Raw genomic sequence first — 20,613 nt, forward strand, 5'->3', positions numbered from 1 at the left:
ACTTATGTGCAGCATGTTCCAGCCCTTAGCAGTGATAGTAACCTTGACTGAATATTACATAGAAAAGAGAGACACTCAAATTTCAGAAGAGAAGGCAAAAAAATAGTGATTGTGAGAATTAAGTAGATTTTTCACATCAGCAACATGACCTTTTCATGTTAACGTGGCGAACTAGACATTGACGTTTGAGTAATCTGTACCTTTATATTGACAATTGATGAAATGACTGTGGAATGTGAAAGATGGTGCTCGTAGTGAAGAACCCCCCAGAGATTTATCACCTAGCTCTGCAGTTGCTCTCAGCTCTACGGAGCGTTTTAGCGTCTTTCAGCTCATTGTTTTGAGCTAATAGCCCTCATCTGAGCGTTGATAAAGCCACTGTACACTACCTTCCCAGCACCACACCAACAGAAAAAATCACTGTTTGTAAGGAGCTGCTTTGCCATTTATTGGTACAACTTCATAATACCCTGTTGTTTTTCAAGGACAGTTACAGATTTTTCACAGGTAAAGGTACTGAATGAATGAATGAATGAAGAAATTTATTTCAGACATATCAAAAATAAACCAAACAAAACCTCACACAAATAAAACCCAACATAGACATGTCTGAAAAGGAGTAGGAAGAAGTATACACTTATTTAATCCTACCCCTTTTCCATAATTCAGTAAATTATTATTATTTCATTTAACACATATTTATCTTATTCACAATTCTTATATATAGCCCATACATACATACACACATATATACATACATATACACACACGCGCACACATGCACATAGGCATGCACACGTACAGTAATCTGAGCAGCAGAGTATCATCTGGTTAACCACATCCTCTGCCTCAGTGTGGACAGGAGGAACCTGACTCCCCATCGCCCTATATGAAAACTCCCTAGTCATCACTAATATGAGCAGGAATATCAACATTTAATATGCACAAGGGGACTTCAAAGGTCATAGCAGGAAACCAGGATGAAGAAAAACTACATTTCTATTTTGCAGATGAACGAAAATGACGGAGCTTAAACCAACACCAACAATGCATCCACCCATGTGATACAAATTCACCTTCCTCTCTTCTCCCCAATTCCCTCTTTCCCTCTACTTATAGGGTTACAGCCGTTCTCTTAATACATCCATGGGTTACAGGGGAAGTAATGATGGGATAATTGTGTTTTATATAGTGTTAAAGTTTCATTATTAACATTATCACATTTGCAGGCAAGAGACATATTTTCAAAAAATTCTTCAATGATGCAATTAGGGATGGTCTGGCATCTGACAATAGGCCTTTTTCACAACAAATACTTTAACTCGTCATAGTAGGAAAAGCATAGGTGTTACTTATAACATTAACAATGGCTATGTTCTGTGGCCGGGTTAGCCCAGTTGGTAGAGCAGGCGCACATATATAGAGGTTTACTCCTCAACGCAGCGGCCGCAGGTTTGACTCTGACGTGTGGCCCTTTGCTGCATGTCATTCCTTTCTCTCTCCCCTTTCATGTCTTCATCTGTTCTGTGGAATTAAAGGCCTAAAATGCGCCCCCCCAAAAAAACAAACAAACAATGGCTATGTTCAATCTAAGTGTCACACTAAACCATGACAGTGCAACAGTGAGCCAGCATGTGAAATACCAGGACCCTGGAACCAAATCAGCTAAATGGAATTCAGCCATCATGTAGTTGATTATTTGCACCTGTGCTTTTCCTACTGTGACATGTTAAAATGTCATCCTTTTTAAAAAAAAAAAAAAAAAAAAAGGCATATTAGCTGCCAAAAAATATCTGAGAATGTTATAAATCCAAGTCTCAGATGACGGAGTTTCCTTGAATGCGTCTCAACAGCCTCTTCTTGCAGCCACATTATCACGGCTGCCTGGATTGTGGTAGCCTAAATCTTCCTAAAAAAGGTATATTTTTTTGATAAGTCTTTAATAATGTAAGGTCTAGGCTATGTGATTTGTAGTTTAGGCCTAGTAAAACAAAAAAACATGCAAAATCAGTATGATTTCTGGCTACTAAGGGCCTGGGAAATCAATAACAATGATTTAATGAAGTGAAGTTAATAAATTGTGTATGGCTAGCTAGCTAATGTGTTAACGTTAGCAAACAGATGCCTACTTACACATCCAGTTGACACGGAGCAACTTTCATGCATTCATAGGAGTCGTGTTTATGGACACTTGCCGATTATATAACTAATATTCACTCTCCTTTTGCTCTGCTTTGCTCTCCACCAACTCCTGAGAATATTTGCCACCTAGCAACTAAATCAGGGGTCACCAACGCGGTGCCCACGGGCACCAGGTAGCCCCCAAGGACCACATGAGTAGCCCTCAGGCCTGTTCTAAAAATGAAAATTGAATATTGATATTATCGGTTACCCACCTTGTTAAGTCATTGTTGATAATTATTGTGAGAAATCATTAACATGACCAATGTCTTCACATAAATGAGTATCATTAATCATTAATAATCATATATAACTAAAGGCAAACTGAGCAAATTTGTTATTTCATAAGAGTGTATCAAACTGGTAGCCCTTCGTATGACTCAATACCCATAAAGTAGCTCTCAGTTTCAAAAAGGTTGGTGACCCCTGAACTAAATGCTCCACTATGTTGCTAATTGCTAGCTGCTTTTCGGTGCTGGGCGTGTAACTTAACGTTAATGTACTGACAACTGACACAGCGAACAGCCTAGCTACATCATACTCATACATTCAGTATTGTTGGCAGTTAGGCTACATTAGTTTCTGTTTGAAGTTTAGTGTAGCCTATATCAAAAATGTACTGATTAGCCCTTATATGTTCAGTCAACTCTCTTAGTAATAGTGACTCCATAATCTCCGTGGAAGGGGATGTAGCTCAGTGGTAGAGCGCATGCTTTGCATGTATGAGGCCCCGGGTTCAATCCCCGGCATCTCCAGCGGAACTTTTCAGTAATTTAGCACTTCGGGAATAATAAAGTCAATTTATCCATCTTCCCTCGCAGTCCCTTACAATGTCTCCTATTAAACAGTCACACGGATTGAGATAAATCACAAGGAGCACAACCATTGGATAATTGTTAAATGAGGCAGTGAAATTATTTAAAGACACACATCGTGCTCATTTTTTTTCAGTTTCATTCCTACTTTGGGTTTCTAGGGTATGTGATGATGTGGGGGGGGCTATTTTGATTCCAAAGGTAACTTTATCAGGATGCATAGTATCCTGGATCCATGAAATAACTGGCCTTTTAAAAATAAAAATCTTTCTGCCTCTATGGGAATTTAACATAGGGCTGTCTACTTACTTTTTTTTTTTTTTATTCCTATTTTTAGTCAACTTTAGCATGGGTGTGCTAACTTATGCAAGCCACTGTATTTACATGCTTTAATGTTATTTTTCCCCTCCTGGAAAGCCCAGTATGCTCGGATTGGCTTGCAAGAAAAATATGGCGCACTTTTGCAAAGGTAGCTGTCTGTCAGTACCAGTAGCTCTCAAGCCATGGAGTGGGTTGATCTAGGCGGCCCACACAAAATTGACTGGACTGTCTTATTTCCCAGTATGGGTTGGTAGCACTAAAAACGTTTTAATAGGAACGGCAATGCTTTTATCTGGAAAAAAAAGTTTCTGTTTCGTAGTGGGGAGCTGACTCTAAATTAGCCCAGGCAGCCTGTGGTCTTTGGTTAAGTTCCTGACAAGGCCACCCACTGCCGATAGAGATGATTTGTCAAGTTTCAAGGGAGCTGACCTTTTAAGCAGTGAACGTTATTGAATAGATGCACACATAAATGCGCACATCAAACTGAAGTAAAGACATGAAGTCACACTGCAGAAACACAGATATACACACAAGCAATAACTGACATGAAACAAACATGAAAGGACACACACACACACACACACACACACACACACACACACACACACACACACACACACACACACAGCGGTGAGACAGCATGCCGAGTAATTAAGATGACAGTCTTAATTCAATTCAAGCTGAATAGAAGCAGCCTTTTATCAGAGGGATGATTCCAGTAAAACAACCTTTATCATGTCATTTACGAGCCTCAACACTTACAGGGAGCATGAGAAGACACGGTACCGCAGCCTGTATCGGGTCCGATGCTGCCACCTATGCGCACCCTGGAGCGGTGCGTCTGGTGATCCGCTGTTACGCACTTACGCAGCCAGGGGGCGCACTCACGTCACTAACTCTCTAATTCTCTCTCTCTCTCTCTCTCTCTCTCTCTCTCTCTCTCTCTCTCTCTCTCTCTCTCTCTCTCTTCCCCCCCCCCCCCCCACTCTACCAGGGGATGTCTAACCGCAGCTCTCCTCTCATTCATGCTGAGCGCTGCTCTCCTGTGCGCACGGAACTGCAAAGCTGAGCTTCGGAACCGGTGCTGCTGCTGCTGTCTGACAAGCCCGCCGGGAATGGAAATGTCTTCTGCTGCAACTCTGACATCTTAAAAAACATGCCAAGCAGGACAAACGCGAAGGGCGGTTTGATCAGTAAGTACAGCCAAACTTTTTTGTGGTTGTTAATCATCTCTCTTCTCGTCTTGGAGCTTTATTTTTATTTTTTCCCCCCTACATCCGAAATGTTGATGACATTCCTCTCCTTCTCCAACTCTACCCCTTCCCTCTCCTTGCCTTCCTGTATACCCTCCGCCAATCTCTAACGTCATGAGCACACATGGAGCATCTTGGCTGCGGGAGAAATCCATCTTTTCTAGATTAATTTTGTTGCGCTTCAAAACATCGCATGGCTTGTTTTGCGCACCCGGGGAAAAGCAGCCTGACGCACTAGGAGGTTGCGGATGAACCATCTCCGAAATGACTGAACGTTTTCTTTCTTCTTCTTCTTCTTCTTCTTCTTCTTGGAATCGGTCAAGTTGTTAAAGGTGAAGGATTGCCTTACTTCACCGGCAAGGAACTGCGGATTTTGGATGCAGAGTGCAGTATGAACAGGCTGTTAGTGTATGAGCTCCACGGGGGTGTTTTATCTCCCACATGCCTGAGCTCAAATGTATGGTACATGTCAGATCGGAATGTTGTCGCGATGGTAAAGTGATGCCAGTTTGGGATTTGGAGCTGTTGTGGTTTATTGTGATGATTCTTTGCTTAAAAAAAATGGGATTGCACCCAGTATGAATATGAGCATCATTGCGCGCGCGTAAGACACGAATTGAACTTGAAAACAATCTTTGCGTTCACTGTGTGCTGTATGTGCGCATATATCAGTGCATGTATGGAGTCTTGTGCAGTGAGAGCGCGCGTGTGTGTGTGTGTGCATGTGCGTGTGCGTGCGCGCGCATGCAGCTGTGTGCCAATTTGCGCTTCTTTAGATGCAAAATGTAAATGTGTGTGTGTGTGTGTAAGTGTGTATATTGTTTGACCTGTGTGTGTGTGTGTGTGTGTGTGTGTGTGTGTGTGTGTGTGTTAATGTGTGGGTGGGTGAGGGGCACACACACACAGAGCTTCATCATTTTGGAGTCGCATCAACATGCTCTGACAGTTTTGTGTCACCTTATGAATTTTTGACTTGAAATGCGTAGGTGAGGCAGACGGGCTGGTTTAGAGAGACTACGGGCGCCAAGCCACCGGTTTGGCTGCCAAAGCACATAGAAGAAAATCTCTTAAGGTTGCTGTGTGTGTGTGTGTGTGTGTGTGTGTGTGTGTGTGTGTGTGTGTGTGTGTGTGTGTGTGAGAGAGGGGAAAGAGAGAGGAGTCTTCTCTTTGCATGTTCTGAATCTCCTGTCATCTTCTTTTCTGTCCCTTCATATCTTTCTCCAGGGTGTGTGTGTGTGTGTGTGTGACGGAGAGAGAGCTATGGAGGAGATGCAAAGAGATGTTTGCAGAAGAAAGACTTCTCCCCTCTCTCAAGTTTGTGTGTGTGTGTGTGTGTCATGATGTGCCTGTGCTGGGACGCGTTGATAAGGCTGAACCCTGAACATCACCTCCACTTTGGGGCTGAGGCGTGACATTTAATGTGACTGCATGCATGGTTATCGTGACATAATGACTGTGGAACATATTAGTTCCCGTTACTCCCGCGATCCCAGTGTATTTAGAGGTTTGAGCCCGAAATGAGTCAGAATCCGACTCCGACGACAGCGGTGCTGCATGTGCTCTGAGCTGCCTGTAACCTAATTACCTAGTTTATTCTTGGGAGTCTTTTATTATTAATTTGTTCTCGGAGGAGATCATCCTTTCTTCACGCTCTCTATGCATCCACCTTTCTATGTATTGCTGACATTCTGTGGGCCACTGGAACCAGTGTTCAGCAACATTTAAAGGAAGTTCTAAGATGATACTAGTGACGGTGGTGTTCAATCGCATATTTAAAGTAACCATATCAGACTTTCTTACTGTTTATAAAAAAAAAAAAAAAAAATCTCCAATGGCCAAGACTACACTTATGTTTGTTATATGTAAGAAGTGATATGTGTGTTTGTGGTACTCATTAATGATAATGGATGTGGTATCTCGGGCTGGGCGATAGGGGGAAAATCAGACATCATGATATTGATATTGCGGCGATATTGTAGGGTTAACAATTGGTGCTTTAACATAATATCTTCACACTTAGATTTTAGATAAATAATCATCTGTAATGTGGATATAATGTCTAAGTGGGGAAAAGGCAAATAATAGAAGAGCTTGAACAGTCTGGCAAGTTCAGAAAAGTCCATCACTTTACTGTAATGCAGCCTTTAAAACCAGTAAAAGACAACACTTATGTCATAGCACAATATTACGATATCCAAAATCTAAGACAATATCTAGTCTCCTATCACGATATCAATATAATATTGATATATTGTCCAGCCCTAGTGGTATCATACCGTACAGTGCCTGTAGCTACAGTAGGTACATTGACGTTTTATGGCAATTTGATGTGATTTCTCTGGGGTTTAATCAGTGATATATCCATAATATTCCAAAGCTTTGCAGTCATTATTGAAGCTGTAGTTTCCTTTTAAGATTAATTGAGGAATATAATATAATGTTTTTTTTTATAAAGGGCTATTTAGGTGAACAGCTTCATTCTGTGTTCATGGATGTGACTTTGTTTACTGTTGACTGAAGTCTCATCCTTCTGGAGCTTTCTTGACATTGAGCTTTATGAGCCACATTATAAATGAGAACGGACTTTGTGGGCTCACCTAGGGGGAAAGCTGTTGTGCTTGGGGGGGACACACACCAACCACCACAGGGAGTGTGAGTGGCTGTGGGTTCAGTTGGGTATTGTGTCAGTGCTCTCAAACCTCAGTGGCTTAGACCCCGGCTGAGCGGAGATCTACAGATCGGCGATGCACCCTGCGGTCAGTCTTCGCCGAGCCGCTTCATACCTTAAGTGTCTGTCATAAATAAACCGGAGAGCAGGAGAGATGGCAATAGCATGACAATAAACCAGAGTGAGAAAGCGGTTTTAACTCATTCCGCACCCAGAGGAAGGATGTGTCATTCTAAAATGTCCATAGGATGGACGGAATACATTTTTGCTAAGTTTATTTGATTTTATTCATAATGCCTTTAGAGTCTACATTTAAATGCTGTATTGGCGGCCCAAGCGGGAGCTGAAGCACCGACCCAGCAGCGTTGGAACCACGCTCTCGCCTATTGAGCCGCTTGATGACTATAGACTGCCAAGTAAGCTGATATTACATGGCAAAATACCAGTTTGAATCCCACATACACCAGTTGTTGTAACTGCTTTTGGAAAGGCAATTTATCTGATTAGCTCAGAGCGGCATGAAGATCAAATAACAGAGTGAGAGACTTCCTCCGTTGAAAATATGACAGATGTTATATGAAGGTGTATCAGTGAAACCTTCCTACAAGGTTACATACTCGATTATTGCCAAAAGGCATGATGTGTTGATAGTCTTTTCCCTCCCTGTGCTGGCTATATCAGTCTCTGTCAGTCATTTCAAAAAGGAGAGATCATCTTAAAATACTACCAATATTTATTAGAAAAGCAACAGTTTGTTTAAAAATGAAATCCTTGTTAAATATAGGCTCAGGAAGATAAGCGATAGGATGGCACTCCCTCCAAGTATAGATGCTGGCGATGGCGGAGGAGGAAAGCCAGTAGGTGCGTCTGCCTGATCTGAAGATAGTGGTGATGACGGACGTCTGAATGTCACAATGAGATTTAAAAAGTAGCATCCAGCAGCCAATTGGCTGAAGAAACGTGGGCAGAAAGATGATTGGATGAAGTAAGAATTTGTGAATGAGACGAACCCTGACAGGACGGAAAGTGGACGTGATGGAGAAGCACTTCAAATTAGAGGAATAATGTAACTAATTGATATGGAGCTGCTTCACCTCACGTGGTCTGCATTTAACAGCCTTTTTTTTTTTTTTTTTTTTTTTTTCTATTGACTCCAATATGAGTATTGGCGATACTACAGCAGTGTATTATTTTTTTTTTGCCTCTTTTTCCGATGAGCCAGTGACGGAGTGTTTACAACTTCCAATTTATGTCTGAACAGAATAGACAGAGGAAAAGGGTTGAGGAAAAGAGGATGAGAGCAAAAGAGAGAGTGAGGTGGAGAGAGAGAGATGAAGCGATGGAGCTTTTAAGTTCCCGGCACCTTTTTGATGCAGTAAAAGGCCAAGGCAGATCAAACGGGGCAGGCAGATTGAAATAGTTTCTCTTGTAAGGGGAAGAGATGCTCCAACCTCGCGCAGATGTGACAGGTTACCGCCAGACGTAGGTAGCATGATTGCAAACACTCGCTTTCCCAATTCAAAATAGGACTTGCGAGGAGCTTTTTAATTGCCGTTAGCATCCGCGTTCGCTGTTTTCAAGCGAGACCAACGGCTTGTGGGTGTGTGGGGCAGTTTTTTCCTATCCTAGTGTGAGCAAGGATAATTCCGTTGTTTTGTCAGCAATTAAAAGAATTTCACCAGCCCATTTTCTTCTGCTGCTGCAGCTTTTGTTTGTTGTCCCAAATGGCCAATTTCTGCCTTATGTTCTGTGCTGTGTGAACAGTTGAGGCTGCAAAATGTGTGTGTGTGTGTGTGTGTGCGCGTCTCTGTCTGTCTGTCTGTCTGTTGCCGAACAAACCTGCATTACTGAACTTGTGTTTCCTGTGCTTCTTATTCTGATGTTCCCATATTTCTCAGACGCACAGACACACACACACACACACTCGGACATCCTCCCTTCACCCTCCTTCTCTCCTTGTATATATTTAGTGCTGGGCCAAGGTCAAAGTTAGAGAGCTCGGCTCTTGTTTTTTCCGTACATGGCTTTCAGATGCAGAAGATCTGTCTTCCGTTATCTGTAGTGGTGGTTCGACTTTCCCCCAGGCCGTGGGGAGGAGCAGAGCAGGAGGGAAATGCAAAGGTGGACATGGGGAAGGATAAGGCGATACAGCAAGGACTACTAGGCATCACGCCCTCTGTTTAAAGAACAATGCCAGCTGTTCATCTCTGTTGACAACTCTTACATTTAAAACTACAATCTAAAACTACACTGAATGGGTTTCTGAGATGAATATGTTTGTCTTCTTCCTCTGGATTTCTCCCCCCAGGCGAGCCCATGTAAAGCACTTTGAGGGTGAAGCTTCTGTGTTAAAGTACGCTCCTTTGCAGTCTCAGAGAGAGAGAGAGAGAGAGAGAGAGAGAGAAACTATTTGCATGTTTGGAAGTCAGAATTTACACAAACTGCACACTGCAGGCTTCTCTTTAACAAGCAAGCTGATGGCTGTTGCTTTGCACCAAATGACACCGAAGGAACAAGAGAAGTCGAAGATCTAAAACTGAAGTGTCCGGCTTCCTCAATGTGGAGCCCTTGCTCATCGCTCAGTGGTGTTCATGAAGTAGTTTGAATTGACCACTTTCTATGGCTAACAACAGAAATTTGAGCAAAAAGAGAGAATCTGGGTGGTCGGGATGGAAACCACTTTTGCGTCGCAGCCTGTTTTAAGATGCACAACTATAAAAATGTCGTACTTGACCTGGACACCTTGAAGAGTGAGAGAGAGTGGGGGTGAAAAAAAGAGAATATTGGAGGATTTTTGAGCACCAAAGTGGAGAGAGGAGGGATAACTGAGGCCTGTGGAGGCGAGTGAAAGTGGTAATATGGAGTATGCTCTGCTATCTGTGCTTGCTGGTAAGGCTTACCGAAGGAGGGCGGAGAATAGATGGAACGAAAGAGGCTCAAGAAATTGGAATGTTGGAGGGGTGAGAAGGTCAAAAGGTAATGATGGATGTTACATTTCCCCTCCCACTTTTGGGCAATCTTTAGGTAAACAACTGTAGAGTTGCAAATAGTAAAATGTAAATTAAAACCAATAGGATCAGGAAATATCCACAAGACAATGAAGGGTCTTTCGCAAACTATTGGGCAAGGTTTTAGTTTTTTGGCATCCTCTAATGTTAGCCATACATCATGCCTTTGTTAATATTTTAACCCACCATGTAATCCAATCTAACAAACGCTAGTAAAACTTGGGAACCTTGCATAGTGATACATTCACTCTATCCTCTATTGAGAGGGGTGTAAGGAAAGGGAGAGAAATACATGAATAGAAGAGAAGGCAACAGAACATCAAGAGAATAAGCTTGTGCAGAAAACAACTGAGGCGAGGATTTAAAAAAGTGAGAGATGGAAGAAAATGAGAGAGGGAGAAAAGGGAGCTGGAAGTAGCGAGGCAAAGAGAGAGGCGGTATTCCTGACACTGTGACTCAGATGAGAGGACTCCGAGAAGGGGGAGGGGATGCATATACACAGAGGGACTGAGGCTAAGGTTGTGCAATTCAAATTCTGGTCTTTCTGGAAGTGATTTTAAGATTGAGAGGAGCTCAAGAAATGAGGAGAGAAAGGGAAGTTGGTAAAACAAAAGAGGCAAAAGGAGCCATAGAGACAGAGTGACTTGGGTGACTCACTTGATGAAAACGGACGTTGCTGGTTTTGATGACAAGGCCCAGACCAGTCTGCTGTTAATCTTCCGTGGTTTTCCTTAAAACAGTATCTTGTTGTTTTACCCTAGTACAGCAGGTCTTTGACTATAGCACCGTAAGGTGTTCTCAATTAGGACATCTCCAAGTGTGGACAACATGGCACACAATCAGACTTTTGGAACTACAATGGAATTGTTTGGCTCAGATTAGTTTGAAAAAAAACCCCAATAAAGATATTTCAGTTAGCTGACTCACATGAAATAGATTGCGTGTGGAATATGTACAGCGATTTTTCACTCCCCACAAAGAAGCACCCAGCTCGGTGCAGCAGGGGGTGACCATGGTAACTTCCTCAGAGCCTACAGGTGGATGCTAGAGGTAGAGGGTGGGGGTTCTTCCCTCATAGTCTTTATCGACGACACTGCACTTCCGGGATGGTTCAGGTGCCGACGGAAAATTCCTCCAGATGTCCGTCACCTTCCGCTTTCTTTGTGTTGGCATTTTAAACTCCGGTGGATTTATGAGGACTAACGGCCTCCTCACATCTCTGCAGGGTAAATCCAGACAGCTAGCTAGACTATGTGTCCAATCTGAGTTTTTGGTTGCACGACTAAAACAACCTTTGAACGTACAAGTTCCTCCCCGAGGCTGTTTTGCAGACGCACCGTTGCTCCCTCCGGCGATTAGCGCCGCCCAATTGTGGTTGGTTTAAAGAAATGCCAATAAACATCCCATTTCCTCCCATCCCGGAATGCTGTGTGGAGTAGCCAGACCCTCCTCTGCAGCGCCGTGGTGGAAGGTCTGGCAATGTGAGACTACTCTCCTCACAAATGATTTTGGCTTAGTACAGACTCCTCAGGACTGGCTCGGGACATCTCTTGTGGTTACCTGTAATACGAATTGTATCCTTGTATCATACAATACATTTAGCAAATAGTTGGTCTACTATTCAAATCTCATGTTTTTTTAATTCACTATTGGTCAAAAGACCTATTGTTTGACAGAAATTTTCAAAGAAACAAATTGCTTAATATTTTTTTATTATTACAGTATAAACAATATAGTGTTTTTAGTATCTTAGAGAGTGTAACTTCACTTTCAGTGCAATGCCAAACTGGGGCTTACTCAACTGTTTGATTTCACCCGCTGGGAAAACCATAACAATCCAGAGTTCAGTCATTCCCCACACTGTGGTGCCAAACAAAGCTCACAGGGAGTCCAGACAATATTCATATCCATCAATTTCAACCAAAAAAAAAAGAAAAGAGACAGACCATTACAAAAAAAAAAAAAAAAAAAACGCATCAGTATGAGTGTTTCATCAAGCTGCCAACCGAAACAATTTGCCAGCTGAAGAAATGTATGAGGTAAACTGACAGCGCCATTGATCGTGTGTTTTAAACATTTTGGGAGGATGGTCCCACTTGGCCTGCTGTGAGAGAGGGAGGGAACTGCGGGGAAATGACCGGAATGACAGTCAGGGCAAAAATGTGCTGAGTCGGTGAATACAATGACACTCCCCCAATCATCACACACACACACATACACAGGCTCATCTCATTTTGCTGAGTGCTTAGTCAAACATAAACCTGTATGTGTGAGGGAGGGTTGTCTGTGAGGTTGTGTTAGTGTGTGTGTGCGTGCGTGTGTGTGTGTTTGAGAAATAGGATCAGTGTCTCTCTGCTCCCATCACGAGAAGCGTAGCTTCCAGGTTCAGCGTTTTTGCTCAAACAGGTGTTTTTTTTTATTTATTTTTTTTGCATCCTTACACAGTCTCCGTAAGCACGTGAATATTTGATCGCTTTGATTGATTGATTGTTTAATTGACTTTGCACCAAACTGCGCAACGGCACCACCAATGTCTCTCTGGGGAATCGGGCTTCTGGTGCGGAGAGGTCCAACATCTCAGGTGTGTGACATTCTTTTTGCCCCCGAACTGTCGGCGAAAGGAGAAGTACAGTGCAAAGGCGTCGGACTCCTGCTTGAAGGCAGCGGCTTTTGCTTTGTTGTGAGATATGAACTTGTTGTTGTTGTTGTTGTTGAAAAATGAACTCTCTCCGCTTGGTTCAAGCCTCCTAGAGCGAGGTTCTGCCCATCTACCTCTGTTCTTCCTTTTGACTTCGTATGCAGTTCTGCCAGCTTTCAATTCTCCTGTGTTCTATCTTCTGAAAGAAGGATGTGGCTGATAAGACCGAGAAACGGTGTAGTGTTGATAGTAAATGCTTCTCAATCCCCCACAACAAAGTGAACCACAGGGTCGAAAACCTGTTGAAATCTATTTGAGGCACCTTGAGGTTTCCTGTTTGAAAGCGGCGGCGCTCAGGCATCTCCTTGGCCGTTAAAATTGCCCCGCGGATCGCTACCTTCATAAGGTGGTGATGCATGGGAAACCATTTTAAGGCAACGCAGACAGGCAATTTAGCTTTTAACAGACGCAGGGGGTTGCAAATGGACCAAAATTGGAGAGAGAGTGTTGAGTTTTGTGGAAGCAGCAGTGGCACAACAACAGGAGCACTTTTTTTCTAGTGAGATGAATTTACTCAGTAACCTCTTCCTAATGGGGCTGTCTATTATTTCCTGTTTTTATGCCTATCTCTATTTCTCTCTCTTTCTCCACAGCTACAGTATTGTGTGCTATCATTTTGTGTTATCCTCTCCTCGCCTCTTTATTCTCTCTCTGCCTCACTTTCAATTTTTCCTTGTCCTTCAGGATTTTCAAATATTTAAAAGTTGTAGTTATTTAAGGTCTTTTTCATGTCTTTCACTATGTAACAACAGTTGCCTTTGTCCAGTATTCCATTCAGCCAGGCCAGCGTTATGAGTACAGCTGACATTTGATCTGATTTCACACAATTAAGGTCAACAGACACTGTGGTGTATGTTGGCATCAAAACACCCACGCCCATTATTTTCTACAGTATAAGCCTACACACTGGCAACATCTGGCATCAAAATACATGCAGTGGGAAGTAAACAAGCTGCAATGTATTGCATCTGACTTGTAAACCCATGCAATAACATTGTTGTGTATATAAAGGATTTCACTTTTTAAATGTTGTTGGACAGCTTTTGCCGGCAGTGCAGTACTGTCGTCCAGTCTCAAGATGTTTTCTGCATCGTCTTAGATTTGTCTCGAAGGGTTTTCAATCAGACCGGTCTAGGTATCGGTCTTTGGTTTTGACTGACTGCAGCTTTTTAGCCACGTTAGCGGTTTGTCTAACTGTGTTGGTCAGTCTGTCACTTTGATCCTGAGTGAACGTTCCTGATCTCCGCAACGTTTTGATGGGTTGCCATGAAATTTTGTACGGACGTTCACGTTTGCCACAGGATGAATCCAATTGCCTTTGGTAACCACCTGAGTTTTTCTCCAGCGCAATCATCAGGTCGACATTCCAAGTTAGAGTTGGATTTATGGCCAAGTAACCTGCCGAACTAATGACTTCCCCATCAGCTTAGCTGTGCTTTCTGTTTAGTGCTAATCTGCAAATGTTGGCATGCTAACTAATCTATATTGACGTCTATTCATTTAGGGGATTGCTCCGGTGCCGCCGGAAGATTCTCCGGATGTCCCTCATTTTCCTTCCGCTTTCTTTGTGTTGGCATTCTAAACTCCGGTCGATTTATGAGGACTATGGTTAACTGCCTCCTCAGATCTCTGCAGAGTAAATCCAGACAGCTAGCTAGACTGTCCAATCTGAGTTTTCTGTTGCACGACTAAAACTACTTTTGAACAAGCACATGTTCCACCCAAACCAAAGTTCCTTCCCAAGGCTATTTTGCAGAGGCACTGTTATTTCGTCCTTGAGAACTGTAACTCGTATCACTTATGTTGTCAGTTAATTGTAGCGTTGACCGGCATGAAATCGGCATATGTCAGAGTGACCTGCCGGTCGACGGTCATGGCCGAGCACGTGAAAACCGGCCAATTCCGGTCCCCGGCCGGTCTATCGGTGCATCTCTACTGTTAACATTGTCATTGTAAGCTTGTGAAACTGGTCACACTTTGACTTTTCTCAGCCTTGATTTTGTCAAGAAATATGTTGAGACGATCCTGTAGAACCGGCCAGTTTAAATAAATGGCTAGATTTCTTTTTAATTGCAGGGGACACATGCCACATCAACATGCATTAATGCTCCAGAAAAGCATCAATTCTACCCCAGATACTGTGTCGTGGCTACTGTTGGCTGTTCTGTGTGTCTGGTGTGTGCTACAGATGAAAGTCAAACCAATCAATTTGAAGAAACTCTGCATCTACTGTGCTCCTACCATCCTTTGTATACTCCTTATGATTCCACGTTCTCATCCATTCAGTCTCTGTATCTGTTCTGTCCCCCCCACCCCACCCCACCCCCCCCAATCCTCTCTATCTGACTAGTGCTGTTGGTTTTAGAGATCTCAGCAGACTGACTAGAGGAGGCTTTGCTGCAGGCAGCTCCTTCTCCCTAATGAGAGAAACGGAGCCATTCACTGCATACACTTCTTTGCGCTGTGTGTGTGTGTGTGTGTGTGTGTGTGTGTGTGTGTGTGTGTGTGTGTGTGTGTGTGTGCACGCACGTGCACGTGTGTGTTCGTAGCAGCATGTGCCTGTGTGTGTGCGGTGGGAGGGTTTGAGGTTTAATGTATGTGGTTTTGTGAAATTGGTTGTGTGAAATATTATGTGTGTGTTTAAGTCAGCGTCTTTTTGTGTGTAGCTATGGGGTTTGTTTTTGAGCATTTGTGTGTGTGTGTGTGTGTGTGTGTGTGTGTGTGTGTGTGTGTGTGTGTGTGTGTGTGTGTGTGTGTGTGATGCTTTGCCTCTCCACACACTGTTTCAAATTCTTTCCTCTTGTGAAACCAAGGAAACTGTTATGTGGCTGTTGAACACAACATTTCATTTTCCCACTGTGTGCTGATGTAGTTGACTGGCTTCCCTGTTTGCTCCTGGGGGAATTCAACTCCATTTTTCTTCTTATGTAGAGCTGTATTAGAAAGTCAGTTCATGCATACCTGCACCTTCTGTACAGCTTTATTATGAAGGCCGCTCATGCGTACCTGCACCTGTGTGTTTGACATGATACAATGAGAGTGCGACCAATTTGCGACCAAAATTTGTAAGGGTGCGACTAAGATTTTTCCTAGGTCGCACCGGTGCACCTAACGTTCTCGCATCCGCTGCCTCTCCACTAACGAAGCGATGTCGTTTATATGGATATGGTTTAATGTTGCGTTACATGACCCGTTCCTTCTGGAAAGCCGTGCCTGTGTTTGGATCTCTCCTCCGCGCAGCCCCGCCCCCATTCACTCACACACCGGCCGGCTCACCTGCAACATGGAGAGACACAGCGCCGCTGGTCCAAACTCCCGACATTTGTCTACAGTTTTAATTGTTATTAACACAGCTGTATATTGGTAAGTATGAGAGGGAAACCTGTATTGGTACCAGTGTTTCCGCTGGTAACTCTCTGTTACTGCGGCTGCCACGGCGAAAAACACATTATAAGTTATTAAATGCAACTAACTTCAGTTCGTTGAGTAATAGCGTTTGAGACGGAGCCTGCTGGATCATAGTTCATAAAAATGCAGCGCAGTGACGATACAGACATTTCATAGCCTACACAAGACGGGTGTAACCCCGCTAATGAGTCAGCCGTCACTCTCTGAGTAGCGTTTGCTTCAGTCCATCTCACTCCCTCGGTCTTTAGGTCGTTCTTTTTTTTTTTTCTTCTAAAGATTTCGGTCTTTATTTTGATAGGAAAGCTGAAGACATTAAAGGGGAGAGAGAGGGGGGGAATGACATGTAGGAAAGGGCCACAGGTCGGAATCAAACCTCTATATTTACCAACTGATCCTGACATCCTCTTTCTCTTATTTATATATATATATATATATATATATATATATATATATATATATATATATATATATATATATATATATATATATATATGCTATCCTAGGCTATTTCATTTACATGTATTGCAGCTGTATATTTTCAAACTGGTAAAGGAAACTCTGTCTTTGCATATTATTTTAATCACAATCTGTTTTAATAAAAGCGCTTGTGAAAAGTGGCTTTGACTTAAAACTAGGGCTGTCAATCGATTAAAAAAATTTAACTAATTGCACAATTTGCTGTAATTAATCGCTTTTTTAAATTGAGATTGAAGCTTATAATAATGGCTATTTAAATGCTAAAACACTTAACTTTGCAAATATGAAGAAAAAAAACATTCTGCTAAGTTCAGAATGTTTTAATATCTTTCAGAACAACAACAGCAACAATTTGGCTTATTTAGTCCTGCTGAAGGCTGCTGGAAACGACTAGAAACTGTCTGACTTGAGAGCAGATTTTTGTCACCGTCGCCTGCTCTCGTCTACTTTACAGGCGAGGCGCAGTTCATCTCCAACGAGCCGAGAGTTCAGTCGCCGGCAGGGCAGTCGGGACTCACCCGGAAATGGCGAGCGCAATGAGGTGACTAGTCTCTCAAAATCTGACGAAAATCTTCTAAACTGACCTGTGTTGAGCTGAAATGAAGACAGATTCAGCAACTGCAAGGCCTATTTCTCGCTTAAAATGTTTTCAGAATCATGTTTCAGTGAACTATTTTAGTACAATATGAGATCGTATTCTGAACGGCCGCCATGACAGTCTGGCTTTGGATTTCCGGAGAAAACAAACCCATGTGACGCGTTCGTCCAATCAGCTGCCGGTTTTCATTACTTGGGCAACAATACAGAGTAGCGCCGCCTGCTGTTATGTAGACGTATTACGTTTCTCAGCCGCCACATGAAGTAAACAAACACAGCTGCGTTAATTTTTTTTAACAAGTTAAATATTAAAAAATTAACGCAAAAATTAACGCGTTAATTTTGACAGCCCTACTTAAAACTGAACATTTACCCCACTTTGTAAAAAAATACAGAGCTATATATCGTGTATCGCCATTCAGCGTTACGGCGATGCGAGGAAAAATTTGGGTGCACCTAAATTTTGTGCTGGTGCACCTAAATAAAAAAAGTTAGGCGCACCAGTGCAACCAACAAATGTTTTAAGAAGAAAATGTCACTTTGGGCTCTGGAGAATTGCTTATCACGGGTTCCTTTCACATTTTACAGACCAAATAATTAATTCATAAATGTAGGAAAATAATCTTTTTTACAGTAAATGTCATTGCAACTAAACTGTATTAAACTTTAATTTACAAACAAAACAAAATATTTTTACTAACGTTGACCGTTTATCATGTCTTTTTGCTTAAGAAGTTGAAATATCTTCCCATAATCTTAAAATAAAAAGAATCTGTAGTATGATTTGGAACACAAGTCCTCTTACGTTAGCCACCCAGTATTGTCTGACTAAGTATCAATGTGGTCTTGTGTTTGTTATATTTATGTCACTGGGTATGATGAGTCTATTCCACACGTGTGTCTGATGTTTTGCCACAGCTGCTGTGGGGATTACTCCTCTTGAGGCTACAGAGACTGAGAGAGAATATAAAGCATGAAAGAGTGTGAATTGACCATAAAGCTCCGCCACTCTGAAGGGATTAGAAGGGGTTAAACTGCAGGGCGCGATAAAGACTGGCATTTCTCTGTCACCCACTTGGGCTGCTGCTGGTGTGTGTGTGCGTTTTGTGTGTTTGTGTGTGTGTGTAAGAGAAAGACGCACAGCTAGCATGACCTACAGGAACCACATTGTCAAGCTTGTGGATGTGTGTGCATGTACTTGTCTTTGATGTGTGTGTGTGTGTGTGTGTGTGTGTGTGTGTGTGTGTGTGTGTGTGTGTGTGTGTGTGTGTGTGTGTGTGTGTGTGTGTGTGTGTGTGTGTGTGTGTGTGACCTATAACTACCATGGGGTAGCCAGGCAGTTCTAGAGCTGAGCAACACGGGATTACTGATGGGTTTTTCGCTGCATGCCAATGCTCGGAACCGGGGGAAAAAAGTGTTGCATGGAGAGAAATTCAGAGTAGAGGGTGTTTGTGTGCATGTGGGAGAGCTGGCCAGACAGACAGAGTGAGGAATTACTGCTCGCTGGTGCTGTCTTAGGAGTGACTCAACTGGCTACTTTGGTTGTAACGTACTGCAGGAATACAGTGCAAAGCTCAGAACTTCATACACTGGCGTTGTGAAAGTTAAGTTATGTTACATGAGAAAATAGACCCTCTTGTCATAAATTCAAGACTTGGATATCTACTCTTTAGTGTTGGAACGAGTTCAGCCCCACTGACGCCGACTGGAACACAGAGATTGTTATTCCAGATGAAGAATTTGTTTTCTTGTTGACAAAAGAAAGTTATTTTCCCATGTCTAAGGCTTTCTTGCGGCTAGCTACAAGGTTTCATTTTATATACAATTATCAATTTAGCTGTGATACTTTGTTATGATTACTATAAACAAAAGAAACCAGTGGTAGCCTCTGTGTCATCCAGTTACTGCAGAGCTTCAAAATAAAAACCACATTTAGCATGAAGCTTGCTGCTTTTTCATGGAAAGGAAAGTTGTAAAGTAAGTCTCTGGTTCCTAGAGTATTTTAACTAGAGGTGTGAATCTTCACTGATTTCCCGATTCGACTGTGATTATCAGGTCAGCGATTCGCTTCGATTCGATATCACGATGCGTCAAATACATTTTTCTATTAAAGCCTTGTAGGATATTTAATTCATAGCTTTTCAAGCTTCAAAAACAAAACATTCTGCAGCGCTCTAAATAAATTGGATACATAAAACTACAGCACTGAGCACATGGCTGAATGTGCAAAACATACCAGAATATGTAAACAGAAATGTTGTTAGGCCTACATTAAATTGTAAACAGAAATAATCGTTTATGAGCCTGACGATTATCGATGCAGTATCGTCCATGTCCACGATTCAATGCATCGATTATTTGATTAATTTCAACACCTCTAATTTTAACGATTTGAAATGTTCTTTTAATTACATCCTCAATGTCGTCAATAAACACCAGAGGCCCCTGGATGATGTAATGATATGTCGACATTATTGCCGTCAGTTCTAATTGTTTCAAGTGCATCTAATTGATTCATGTTTTTTTTTACCTGTCAGTTTGGTGTGGTAGATGGCTCTAAATAATATGATACCCATAAGCCTTAGCTGCCGAGGTAGAACATTTAAAACGCTTCACTGTTGCAATCAGGAACAAAACATTGCAGCACAGTTTCAAAATTCTTTGGATGAATTAAAGACGCCCTGTGGAGTTTTTGACTATTGGTGGCACTCCCAATTTGTTCGCATGTGGCCAATACAATACACATTCCTGCCGCATCACACTGTTCCACTAATTGTCAGTTGGGTGGCATTAACACGTGGAGAAGCATAATAGTGTGCCCGCAAAGACTGAGGAAGACTACCCTGGAAATCCAGAGTTCTTGCGAGAGCACAATTTGAATTTGCTCGGCGAGTCACTCTGGCATTGAGTAATGATGCTCATTAACTATGCACTTGTAGCCGAGCTGCACCAATCACATCGGTGTATCTGATATAGGCGGGCCAGAGGCGAGCTAAACGGATGACGACAGTTTAATCTACCAGTTCGCGCCGCTGGTAGCTAAGCGTATGGGGCTCTGGATACGTCACCCCGTGTATTGTTGTTGTTGTTGGTCTTAGTGCAGTGAGATTTTCAAATGCATGCTTGGTGCCGCCCCTCGAGTTGGGCCATTTTCATTCCTCAATGCCAGAACCTTAATCTTTCGGAT

At 42.5% G+C, this 20,613-nt stretch overlaps 1 protein-coding gene and 1 non-coding gene across 4 annotated transcripts in view; both read left to right on the plus strand.

Annotated features, from left to right (window-relative positions):
- The first annotated feature begins 1,850 nt into the window (after window positions 1-1,850).
- The window catches only part of LOC114558410 (plexin-A1), a 295,347-nt gene continuing 276,584 nt past the window's right edge, over window positions 1,851-20,613 (plus strand). For all 3 annotated transcript variants that reach the window (XM_028582404.1, XM_028582402.1, XM_028582403.1), the window contains exons 1-2: window positions 1,851-1,918; window positions 4,312-4,510. The gene's annotated coding sequence lies outside the window, so the exon portion shown is untranslated. The remainder of the gene's footprint in view (window positions 1,919-4,311; window positions 4,511-20,613) is intronic.
- trnaa-ugc (transfer RNA alanine (anticodon UGC)) lies at window positions 2,865-2,936 on the plus strand. The gene has a single exon. It is a non-coding gene; the product is annotated as a tRNA-Ala (tRNA).

Source organism: Perca flavescens, chromosome 7 (assembly GCF_004354835.1).
Source record: "Perca flavescens isolate YP-PL-M2 chromosome 7, PFLA_1.0, whole genome shotgun sequence".
Taxonomy (NCBI): domain Eukaryota; kingdom Metazoa; phylum Chordata; class Actinopteri; order Perciformes; family Percidae; genus Perca; species Perca flavescens.